This window comes from Armigeres subalbatus, chromosome 3, assembly GCF_024139115.2.
Source record: "Armigeres subalbatus isolate Guangzhou_Male chromosome 3, GZ_Asu_2, whole genome shotgun sequence".
Lineage (NCBI taxonomy): Eukaryota > Metazoa > Arthropoda > Insecta > Diptera > Culicidae > Armigeres > Armigeres subalbatus.
The window spans coordinates 110,410,539-110,423,996 of record NC_085141.1 but is presented as its reverse complement, the minus strand read 5'-3'; positions in this window follow the sequence as shown (position 1 = coordinate 110,423,996).

Sequence of the window (13,458 nt, the reverse complement as noted above, 5' to 3'; positions counted from 1 at the left end):
CAGACTTTTACAGACATTCAGTTTATGAATACTTTGGGATCCTGTTGGTCTTTTCCAATTAAACCATTTTCCTTCGCGGTTGCCTCACATCTCAGGAATTTGGTCAGCGGATTTTTCCCCATTTTTTGCACATATGCGATGGTTTCGGGATCTGGACACGGAAAATCAAAATCCCGGCTTCATTTAAAATGCACGGGACCAAAATCCGGCGAAAAAAATGCGATGTTTTCGGGATTTGGGCACGGAAAATAAAAATCCCGGCCCCCTTTAAAATACACGGGGACCAAATTCCGGCGGAAAATTTTCCCGAGGTGTAAGGTAGCCTTTAAGGTAACTGTTCGATAGCTGAGGAGCGCACCACTAGTTCTTTCCTTTTCTGGACTCCGTCGGGTTTACGGTGGATAATTAATAACTTATTATCTGATCGGAAGCTTTCTTTTTTATTAGCACCTGAACTCTATCTTGATCAACTGATTACTCATTCAAACAGAAATAGCCAGAGTGTCATGGCACCTGTTGAAAATCATTACAGTGAACTATTCATATTACGTACTAGCAAATTCAAATTATGTAGCGCAAACAGTAACCTTTAGGCTTCTAAACAAGATTCTCTTAGGTTTCAAACAGAATCCTTTTAGAATTCTAAACAAAGATTTCTTGATTCCTTTCGGATCGCTAAATTACCTAAATTACTCCATTCTGAATCCCAAAATGAGCCGACTCGAAACCCAAAAAATTTATTAGGATGCACAAAAGATATCCTTTCGTACGGATTTCTGTACAGAATTATGTAAACTTCCGAACGTAATCTTACTAGGTTTACTCACGGAATCCCATTTCTGAACGAAATTCTTTTGGGCTTTCTAAAGGAATCACTCTGGGATTCTCGAAAAAAAATCCTTTTGTACTTCCAAGCAGACTTCTGATGGGGTTCTAAACAAAATCATTCCACAGTCCCAAACGAAATACTTTTGGTCTTCTGAACGAAATCCGTTTGGACTTTCGAAAGAAATTCTTTTAGAATTTCGATTGGAGCATTCTGGACTTCTGAACGGAATCTTTTGTCTTCTTCTGGAGAAGGGATTCCGATTAGAATATTTAAGGGATTTCCTACCGAAGCCCTAAAAAGATTTTGTTCGGAACTGCAAAAAGAATCGATTTGAAAACCCAGAAGAGCTCCTTCCGAAAGCCAAAAAGAGCTCCGCTCAGAAAACCAAAAAAATCTCGGTTCGTAAACCCAAAACAAGCCCTTTCTCTGGGTTTCAGAACGAAATTATTTGCATTTTGGAAGAAATTCTTTTATGTCATATGATGTCATATGCGCCTGATACACGGTCAAGAAAGCGAGCACAACCATCTTTTCACTCATCTATAGATTCTACTATCTATAGTAATCACCATATATATTATAAAACCCGACGGAATCAGCATCCCAAGCATGAGAAATGTTGGAGAACAACACGCAAGTGGTTCAGTTGTGTAAAAATGTGATGGAAAAAATTCTTGAAATATTATTAAATAAGAACTAAATGGAATTAGCATACACGGTTTTGCCTTTCTCGTACAACTAAGTTGTACCGAAAGGCTATCATTTCACTCCGAAAACGAACTTTTTATAGAAGCCTCTGAGACCCATAGTATTATATACCAATCGACTCAGCTCGACGAGCTGAGCACATGTCTGTCTGTCCGTGTGTATGTATGTGTGTATGTGTGTGTATGTGTTTTTTTTTTCTTCCTAAACAATGGAGGGGGAATCTGCTCAACAGACATCCTGGGTTGACCAGGAAGTGCTGGGTTAGGGGCCACCTCCAATGAGGGAGGCAGGGCTGCATCCCCGACCAGCTAAACCGTTTCCATTGCCGCCAAGCCCATTCGGTACAACCAGAAAGTAATGCTTCAAAGGGGGGCCAGTGCATGACGCACCCTCGAGGTTAGCTGCGTGTCCTTGCAGCATCGAACATCGTGACTCGCTTTTTTAGAAGAACACCATGGTATCGTGCCAGCGCATTGCCGGCTTTCCAGGTGGCCTTACCACGCCCTATGTCCTCGGAAGGTGGGCAGGGTCGACTTCGCGCCTGCTTCCCTCTGCACGACTGGTATCAAGAATGATGATGCCGCGTGCACCCCAAATTGACCTTTCTGCGATAGGGCCTATTCGCCAGCACACAGAGGGACTTGCCGACGCGAGGCCTACGCCTGCCCCAGCCTTGACGAGGACCCCTTTCCGTCCTCGGGCTCGGAACCCGCCCGGTTGACGGACGCCGCGAAAGCGACGATACCATGTTGTTCTTCGCGCGGCCACTTGTTCGATAAAAGGATCGAGTTTGACCACAGAGCATGACCACCGGTATGACCCATGAAGCCGACTCCGATCCCTTGGACCACCTCTTATTTGCGCCTGAACTAGCCATCCTTGAGTCCACGCGCCACCTTCTGTGTAGCTCCGAGACGATTTGGGCGATAGCCGATAAAACGGCGTTCCAGCCAACTTCGTCTTTACACATCCTCCGAACTAGGTTGTCCGGGGTAGTGTCCAGACCACATGTGGCAAGCATGTGGTCACGCATTGCGCGAAAACGTGAGCACACGAACAACACGTGTTCCGCCGTTTCCTCTAGACCTGCGCACACCAAACACTCGGGCGAAGCCGAGCAAGCCAGCTGCTTTACCTGCACTTTGATTTTGCAGCACGCTTAAACGCCGGGCACATCGAGCCCCCCATGGGGTGCTTGCTGTTCACAGCTTTGCTGGAACAAATCAAACAATTGGGAGGGTTCGTGCAGCATTGTGCCTTATGTCCCTCCAATCCGCAGCGTCTGCAGAGATTGCTTCTGTCAGGGCCTTTGCAGTCCCATTGCTTGTGCCCCGGTTCCAGGCACTTGAAGCAAACTTCGGGTTGCTCGTATATGCGCACAGGGCATACCGACCATCCCACCTTGACGCTCCCTAACTTGACTACCTTGGAGGCGTCCGCTGCAGATAGCCGAACCAATGCTACCTGCGTCCCTGCCGGACCTTTCCGTAGCCGAACGGCTGCGGTGGGCGTCTCCACTTCACACTGTCGCCGCAGTGCCGTGACGAGCTCTTCGACTTCAGAGATCTCGTCCAGGTCTTTAACCCTTAGATTCACTTCCGTCGTGAGTGCCCTCACCTTGACCGTCTCGCCTAGGACCTCCTCCGCCAACTTCTTGTAGGCGGCGCCCTTTTGCGAGACGCCCCGCTTCAGCTCGAGTATCATCTCGCCCATCCGGGTACGTCTTATTCGACGTACGTCGACGCCGAGTTCACCGAGCTTGACGTCACTCCTCATCGCCTTCAAAACATCCTCGTCCGCCGTGATGACTAGGGCATCGCCCCTGGAGCGATTGGCGCCTACCCTAGACTTCTTGCTACCCTCATTCGCCTGGGCCTTCTTTTCGGCCCTAGACGTCTTCGGTTTCCTCTTGTTCTTGACCAGGGTCCAGGAGGCGTCATTCCCCTCTATTTCCATGGTCTGGTGCGGCTGAGAACTTTCAGCCTGCCGTAACCCCTTACCACCGTCTTGCCTGAGTGGACGGACCTTCCCAGGTCCTTCCTCCCCCGGTTTTGGAGGTACCTGACCGGGGTTCAGCTTCCCAGCCCCACTACCCTTGTTCGGGGTAGTAACCCTCCGCGTTTTGGAGCGGCCCCCAGGGAGCTCATCCCCTGGAGACTGTCTCCCCCGTTTTTGTGTCTGCTCCGTTGGAGTAGTCTCCCCGACGTACCTGCAAATACTTGAGCCTCAGTCTGGGCATACTTTGGCACCACCGTCTTCGCTGGCACGCCTTCGGCCGACTCGACCTTGCCCGAGTCCGCGAATCCTTGGGCCTCAGTCTGGGTAGACCTCGACTCCACCGATTTCACGGGTTTACACTTGGCCGTCCCGACCGCCCTCTCCAGCTTGGCGCGTGTGTGTGTATGTGTGTTTTTTTTTTATAGAGGGATGAAGGCAAATCTGCATACAGACACCTGAAATTATCACTCAGGGAGTGGGGTTGACGCGTTAGGCAGAAGGCCAAACCGCCGGACCCACTAAACCCACCCAAGTAACAGAAGGTTACTTGAGTTACCCTCTCCCCTAATACCCTGAACCCCCCGGGACTACCTTCCAGTATTACTTCTGGGGGATAGGCAGTACTAAATGTACTCCTTCCAAAATGGCACGTTTCACGGCGCCTCTCTTCGATTTTCTATTTACTTCTGGGCCATTTGGCTCTCTTGTTTGTACCAGTAAGCACCCAAAATTCTTTATCTTTTCCTCGTGCCATTCAGCACCATCTCCTTTTCGAGCCATTTAGCTCCCAACGTGGTCGCACTCTACTCAGATAATCCCCGGCGGCGGCTCTATCCTACTCCGACGGGGAGTCCCCCTGCGGCGGAAACTCCCCCAAAAACGACGACTTGCATCCGTGGAAGGCTGTTTCGTTATCAACACCACTAATACACCTGGTCAGCAGGTCCTATTGTGGTGATCTACCACTACATTGTCTCAAAGCATCTACCCGTCATGGTGGATCAGGACAATGAAAACCAGGCAGCTCATCGATAGGTAAATAATTATGAATATTTACTTCTCGATAGTTACCTGATCATGTATATATATTAAGGGTATGCGATAACACACTTTTTCCTAACGAAACGAAACGAAACGAAATTTAAAATGTCAATGTTGATTCGGATCGAAACGAAACGAAATATAGTTTTACTTTCGAGACTTCGAAACGATACGAAATCAAGGTTCATTTATTTCGAAATTTTTCGAAACGAAACGAAATTTTATTTTTTTTTCCGCGGAATTTTTATCGGAATGGTGTTACGCAATTCTGATTTAACTTTTTTGAAGTCAAATAACTATTTTTAGAGTTATAATAACAGAAGAGGCAGTCTGTGATAAATCGCCGCATTCTCGCCGCAAATAACATTAGCGATAAGACAATACCCCAGCATTTGTGCCGCTTTCAAAGGAATTCATCGTGGAGCGTGTGCTCCTGAATCTGATCAATTTTATATCAGCAAGTACATAAAAAATTAGAAATTGTGGGATTTTTCATATACGGATTCAAATTTCGTTTAAAACCTTAGTTCACTTAAGGTTATGTACATAATTATTAGAGTGGGGCGCAGTTGTATGGAAAAACGCAAACTTCGTCCGATCAAGTGAGATCAAGGTTTTTCTGAATCATTTTGGGACCCCAATCAACTGTGCAAAATATGGGCTCGATTGGTTGCAACCTCGCATGCCGCATCGCGTTTTAAATTTACATGGAGATTAGTATGGGAAAACGTACTTTTTTACATTTTTGCTCTTAGCGGCTTCAATTTATCATCAATCACGTGACTCAATACGTTAGCATCTAGTCTGGAAGATGCTGAAATACTTTGCCAAAGAAGGTACGTAGCTGGAAGGTCTACAAAAAATGTTATTACGTTTCGAAAATTGATTGTGTAAACCATATGCAAGAAATCAATGTTTCTGCCAGCACTACCGGACAACCTATGGTTCTCGAAGGGCAAAACCCATCTTCCTTCTCGTCGGATTTTTTTTCTTTGTGAAATGATTCCGGATAGCTCCCATTAGCTCTAAAGCCCTATAAGATCAATTATTTTGAAATAACACTCAATTAAATTATTGGTCTACGTAGTACGGCAGTGCTGGCAGAATAAACGATTTTTTGCATATGGTTTGAACACTCAATATTCTAAGCGTTATAACTTTTTTCGTGGACGTTCGTGCCTTCTTCAGCAAAGTTTTTCGGCATCCTTTGGGTTATACTTTAACGCAATGTGCCACTTGGTTTACGATGAACTGAAGCCTTTAGTAGTAGAAATGCAAAAATATACGTTCTCCCATACTAATTTCCATACAAACTTTAAACGCGATGCGGAAAGCGAGGAAGCAACCAATCAGTCCCAAATTCTGCACAGTTGTTCAGGACCCAGAATGGCTTCGAAAAACCATTGATTTGAAAAAATGACCATGACGCCCCACTCTAATAATTATGCTGAAGCACACTTCATATTTAGAGGTGTGCGCCGCCGCCCCACGCCACGCCGCCGCGGCCGACAGTTTTTGGCACGCCGCCGTCGCCGACATTTTTGCATCGGCGCGCCACCGTTTAAAATTTGTCACGCCGGTGGTCCATAATCTTCCACGCCGATTCAAAATTGAAGAAATCCGCAGAGTTTTCCGGAAAATCCGAAGATTCAATGAAATACCAATGATATTCTTAAAAATTCCATACAATTTTCGTTGAAATTTCGAAAATCCCACCGTGAAAAGCAAGATCAACTTCGAGTGTAAATTTCGAAGGATTTCCCATTGAAATCCAAAAAATTATCGTTGAAATAGATTTTTTGAACGGAGAAGAGTTGTTTGGTAGAAAGCTATTTTGTCGAGTGCAAGAATGCCCAACAAACATTTGAGGAGAATAAGGGCTCCCCAAAACCTAAGCGATTTCATCGCTGCGACGGTGACAACTAGTCACCGCGAATCTATCGTTGGGTCGCTGCAGCCAATATTCTGTTTACGCTTCCATACCAACGGCGACAGAATCACTGTCGCCAAGCGATAGAATCGCGTCACGACTGTCGCGTCACGTGTGTTTAGGGGAACCTTAAAGCGCATATGTGACTGTTATTGTAAAAGAAGGTCTAGTAGCCTAGAAATTCTCACGAGAAATAGAGAAAGAGATAGAGAAAGAGAAACTTGAACAAAAATGACCAGAACACATCGCGATAAGGCGCTCCTTAGCCTAGCGGTAAGACGCGCGGCTACAAAGTAAGACCATGCTTAGGGTGAGTGGGTTCGATTCCCGGTGGAAATTGTCTTGATTTCCCTGGGCATAAAAGTATAATTGTGTTAGCCTAATGATATACAAATGCAAAAATGGTACCTTGGCTTAGAAACCTCGAAGTTAATAACTGTGGAAGTGCTGAATGAACACTAAGCTGCGAGGCGTCAATGTCCAGTGGAGGATGTGATGCCAATAAGAAGAAGAAGACATCGAGATATGTAGGTTATCGAGATGTAGAAGGCCCGAATGTATGTAGATTGGAGGGACCGAGAAAACTATATATATAGAACATCGAGATGTAGAGAGTCGACTGTATAGCTAAAATTCAAGCTTTATCTGGCAAAAGGGTGAATGTCGCAAGAGAGAATTCTTTTCGTCGATTACCCCTCTTTCAAATAAAAGTAACAAGCAGAAGATTTATTTGCGGTTTATAACCTCAGAATGCATGTTTTTATTCTTTTTTCTAGTTTTCTGAGGTGATAAACTTCAAAGGAATCCCCTGCTTGTCCCTTTTATTCAAAAGAAGGGAAGTCGGTGAAGAGAATCCCCTCTAGCGACATTCGCCCTTATTCCAGCTAGAGCTTGAGTGGTTTGTTGGTAGGTCCGAAAGTTGCAATGATATGGAAATGCTAATATCATCTTCCAAACTTAGACGTACATCAGAAAAATATATTAAGCTCGTTTAGTGGAATTAAGTACTCTCCATTTAATTCCACCAATTATTTTCGATATCTTTGGAGATACGTATTTCGACCACAACTGTGTGGTCGTCTTCAGTGTCTCGTACTTGACTCGATTTTTGACTGTCAAACATCCATTTCTGCATAACGACATTTTCGTCCTTATAACCTATTCAGCCAAACGACCATATCTGCCAAATGACGTATTGGGGAAGAGTGCTTTGACCAAATGAAATTTCTGGCCAAACTGGTTTTCGTTGTATAACCGTTTTGCCCAAACGTTCATTTCGATCAAATACAATTCTGCTGGATGATTTTTGACTTAACGTATTATTCGGCTTAATGGCTTTCGCCAAATGATTTTCGAATTTATTATGTACAATACAATAAATTTCCTGTAGAAATCAAAATAAATTCCTTCAAAAATCCGATTTTTTTCGTTGAAATACCAAACGGTTTCCGTAAAAAAAATTAAAAATCACGTAGGAGCTCTGAACAATTTTAGTTTACATTCCATAAAATTCACCTCGAAATTCCGAAGAATTTTCCATAGAAAATTTGAAAATAATCCCGTGCAAATTCCAATGATATTCTTATAAAAATTATGATCCATTCGCTGTTGAAATCTAATTTTGTTTTGTTGATGTCCAGATTTTAAACAATCTCCCGCGGAAAATCTGAAGAACTCTCTGTATAAATTTCGAAGAATACTCAACAAAAACTTTTCGTGGATTTTCCGAACATTTTCCTGTAGCAACTCAATCAATTTTCCTTGGAACTTCCGGAGTTCTTCCTTGGAAATTCCGAAGAATTATCAAAACTTCAAAGTAGTAGTGCTAAGTAGTGCCATGGAAAGTCTGAAAATAATTTTCATATTAATATTTTGGAGAAGCTCAGAGATTTTTCGAGAGAAAAACATCAGATTTTTCAGACGAAATGCAAAGTCTTGAAAACATCTTGTAAAAATGCAGAAGAAAAACTAAAAAAACAAACGTTAAAAATCTGCACACCGATTCATGCCGCCGCTAAAATAGCTTTCGGCGTGACGACGAAAACGCCGCCGCCGCCTACCAAAATTCTGACAAACGCCGCCGCCGACGATTTTCGGACCGGCGAACACCTCTATTCATATTGTCTTCTTGCCAGTCTGGTTTTATAGCATCGTGGTAAGTCAAAATTAGGAAATGAATGCTTAGATTTATTTTTTTATTTAGTGGGATATATGCCAAGCGTATACGCAGATAGATAATTGATATTACTAGACCAACATTTGAAAAGAGCGTAGCAGCCAAAACTTATTCCTATTCTTATTCTTTGTCTACATGTATATAGCATACATTTTTACCAATATGTTTATTTATGAGGCTCGGATGTTTAATAATAAACTCTACGGAGCCGAAAACATAAGAAATAATAGAACTAATTATTCCAAAGAAGTTTCAGAAACATTTTTGCGTGAGGTCTTCTTTTGTGGGGATCGGTCCATTGATCCTTCAGTAACCAAACGATTTCGTCGCTGACTCGTAGATTGCGCTAGTTGCTTTTTATCCTCTTTCTCACTCATTTTTCTGAGGGAGTCAGTGTAGCCCATGATTCCTTTCTTCACGAACCAGATCCGATCTGTATTATTCTTGAATGCCATAGTTTCTGCTAGTTTTTCGCGTTCCACCATTAAATCGGGAATTCCAAGTGGTTCCATCCGTTCAGTTGAATCGGTATCCAATCCAATCACTTCTTCCTCAGCCACTTCAATTACGTCGTTCTGCGCTGCATCCGATGATGTTTAACGGGTTGCTGCATCAAATCCGATAACGACACCGGAATACGATTTCCGTTGCCCACCTAGCGTTGCCATATTCGCCTCTTCTTTCCGATTGATCGTTCCTTTTGATCGTTAATTTTTGTACTTTATGGACACGCATCCTTCCGGTGACCTTCCGCTTGGCACATGAAACACCTTGCCTTTCCATATAGCATACATTTGCTCACTAGAAGAATCCTGTGCACCTTTCTAAAATGCATAAAGTTATGTATTTCAGAATGAATTTCACAGACCCATATCTAACGCAAGATCAATGTACTTCGTTTAATAAGCTTCTACAACACGATAGATTCCGCACTAAGTAATTTTGTGCTCTTCGGTGCAGACATTAGTTTTATCACTTCGCGTTCTCCCACACTAGTTGGAGTGATCAGCATCAACACGATAGATTGCACACTGGTTGAAAAAATTTCTGCTACCCGAGGTAGATTTTTTCACTCATTGGCGTCCCACGATCGATTCCGCATTCATATTGTGCAAATAGTAAAAAAAATATCACATAATTTGAATATAAATCTTGGAAACACTGAACACGTTTTATAGAAGAAAACTGCATAGGGGAACTGTTCCGATCTCCATCTCACTGTACATATATCCATCTCATCGCTAAACAAAGAAATACGGTACCAATTTCTTCGCTTCTTTTTGTCAACATGCGTGCTCACTGCTGAAAAAAATCACAAAAATAATAAACAAAACAAATTCCTTTCCATTGCTTTGTTTTTTTATTGGATGGAAATATGAGCTATGAGATGAAGTGGCAAACCGTTCCCCTACGTATTTGTCTATTAAGAATGGGGTTATGTAGTAAGCGTTAATATAAAAATTTGTATAACATTAAGTTTTGAAAACAACTTTCGAGTTCAGCGGCGCAGCAAAATTTTTGATAATATAAATTATGGTTTACGTTTAAATTTGTTTCGAAATGCCGCGGAATTCCGTTAAATTTCGTTTGAAGCTAGTTTTTTTCAAGCGAAGTTTCTGTAATTTTACGAAACGAAACGAAATTAAGAAATCAGATTTGCCATGCTCAAATTCCGCGAAATTCCGCGGAATTTCGTTTCGAACCACCTGAAACGAAATTTTTCGGAATACCGCATATGCTTAATATATATAGTATGTAAGTAGATAATAAAATTAGAGTTAAGGTAGAGCTTGTTCTTCTCTCCACCGACAATATCACATTCCCTAGGAGCTGGAGATGGCTGAGGCCACTCCAGAGAGGACGCGGCTTCGCTTCATTGGTGGCAGCGGTGGGATGCGTTGGACATCAGAGGAGCATAAACGGAACAGGAAACGGAACTGAGGTTCGAAGAAGTCGGAAGTCGGCAGTGCCGATACGATAGAAGATGTGGTAAAAGTTGCACCCAGGTCCACGCATCGAATTGACAGCAGTTTGTAAAGGTAGGTATTCTAGGCAGGATGTAATGATCCTTCTCGAGATGAGGGCGTTATTGCAATCCTTTGATCACTGCCGGTCCTCGAGAGGTACCTTCATAGCGCAGGATTGCCAAAACACCATTGTTGCATAATTATTTGCACACCGACACATCCTGCTGAAGAAGAAGAAGCTAATCCGAAAAAATAAATGATTTAAATAGTAAATCATTTATTTTCTCATAGGGGATGAGTAATGTGGTGATCTACCACTACATTGTCTCAAAGCATCTACCCGTCATGGTGGATCAGGACAATGAAAACCAGGCAGCTCATCGATAGGTAAATAATTATGAATATTTACCTCTCGATAGTTACCTGATCATGTATATATATATAGTATGTAAGTAGATAATAAAATTAGAGTTAAGGTAGAGCTTGTTCTTCTCTCCACCGACAATATCACATTCCCTAGGAGCTGGAGATGGCTGAGGCCACTCCAGAGAGGACGCGGCTTCGCTTCACTATGCACTTTCTCACGTCAACGGGTTACCGGACGAGTGCCGAAGTCGATCCAGAGATTCCGGGTGGAGCATAGCGTCCGGTTCAATGGTGCCTCGACGACCCGAAACCGGCCCTTCAACGCGTCGCGATCTACTCGACCTAGTCCCCGGCGATGGATCTGGCCTACACCGACGAAAAAATTCCCGGCGGCGGAATCTCCCCCGGATCTGTTCTCCCTTGTCTATGAGCCATTCAGCTCCTAGCCTGATATAGGTCTAATCATAGTCTTTTAACAACATTCTCGTGCCATTCATCATCATCTATCAACGTTGAGCCAATTAGCTCCCAGTTCCGTCGCGGACTACTCAGATGATCCCCGGCGGCGGATCTATCCTACTCCGTCAGGGAGTTCCCCGGCGAAGGATTTTCCCTCGAAACCGACGACCCGCTTTCGTGGAAGGCTGTTGCGTAGCCTGAACTACTCTTAACATCTAATTTGTCTTCTCCAATCTTCAGTCCTTTCTCACTTCAGCGAGTGACCGGTCGAGTGCCGAAGTCTATCCAGAGATTCCGGGTGGGGCATAACGTCCGGTTCAATGGCGCCTCGACGACCCGAACCCGGTACTCTTATGCGTCACGGTCTACTCGGCTTAGTCCCCGACGGTGGATCTAGCTTACACCGACGCACCTCCCCGGCGACGAAAGTTATTACGAGATTGATAATCCATAACCTTGAGCCATTAAGCTCCCAGCTTAATCGCGGACTACTCGAATAGTCCCCGGCGGCGGATCTATCCTTTTCCGACAAGAGGCTCCCCGACAGTGGAACCTCCCCAGTTACCGATTGTATCACTCTCTCCCTATCTTCGCGTGGTCGCTGTCGCTGTCAATTCATTCGCTGGTCCCGTCTCCAAGTTCTTTGCAACTCCGTAAGAATGTGCGATACTACATTTTTGACGATATCCCAAGTGGCTTCATCGCGACACATCTCACCGACTATGTTCTCCACGCTCAAAGCTGATATTTCTCTTCGTATGGTCTCGAACCTAGGGCATTCGAATAGAACGTGTTCAGGTGTTTCCTCCGCATCCTCGCACACCGGGCAGCATGGTGAACGTGCGTGACCAAAGCGATGGAGATACTTCCTAAAACATCCGTGTCCCGACAGGAACTGCGTCAGATGAAAATCTATTTCGCCGTGCTTTCTGTTTACCCAACTCGTCAAGTTTGGAATGAGGCGGTGGGTCCACCTTCCTTTGTCCGAGTTATCCCACTCATGTTGCCACTTGGCCATTGATTCTATTCTCACTGTTTTCCTCACACCTCTAATGTCCCTTCTATGGTAGCACTCAATATCCTCAGCCAGCATTATGCCGACGGGAATCATCCCGGCACGCTTTTTAGCTTTGCCTGGTTACGCTTGGTTTTAAGCGCATTACCCCAGGCGGGGACACCGTACCTCGGGATCGATGATGATACGCTCGCCAAAAGCCGCCTTCTACTACTCCTCGAACCCCTAACATGATTCGCGCTAACGCTGTGGTTGCCTTCGCGCAGGCATAGTCAACGTGGCTATTAAAATTTAACCGATCGTCTATCATCACCCCCAGGTGTTTCAGTCAACGCTGAGACCGAATTACGTGCCCTCCGACAGAAATTTCCACCCTCTGTGCGACTTTGCAGTTACTCACCAACACAACCTCTGTTTTGTGGTGAGCCAATTGTAAACTGACACTAGCCATCCAGTTTTCGATTATATCGATCGTTTCAGCTGCCAGCATTTCCACCTCCTCTAGATTCTCACCCGTTATCGACAAGACAACGTCATCGGCAAATCCAACGATCACGACTCCTTTGGGCAGCTTAAGCGTTAGTATTCCATTGTACATCGCATTCCAAAGAATGGGTCCGAGTATAGAACCTTGTGGCACTCCTGCTGTGACCCTGATCGACCTTTGCCCGATGTTTGTTTCGTAAGTCAGGACACGATTCTCGAAATAGCTCTTCAAAATCCTGCATAAGTGGGCCGGGACACGCATACTATGCAGTGCTTCAGCGATAGCCTTCCAGCTAGCGCTGTTGAACACGTTTTTAACATCGATTGTTACGACAGCACAGTATCGACCACCTCTCCTTTTTTGCTTAGAGGCCATCTCGGCCCTCTGAATGACGGCCCGGATTGCGTCCACCGTCGATGTACCCTTCCGGAATCCGAACTGCATATTCGATAGACCACGCTCACCTTCTGTGTACTTTGATA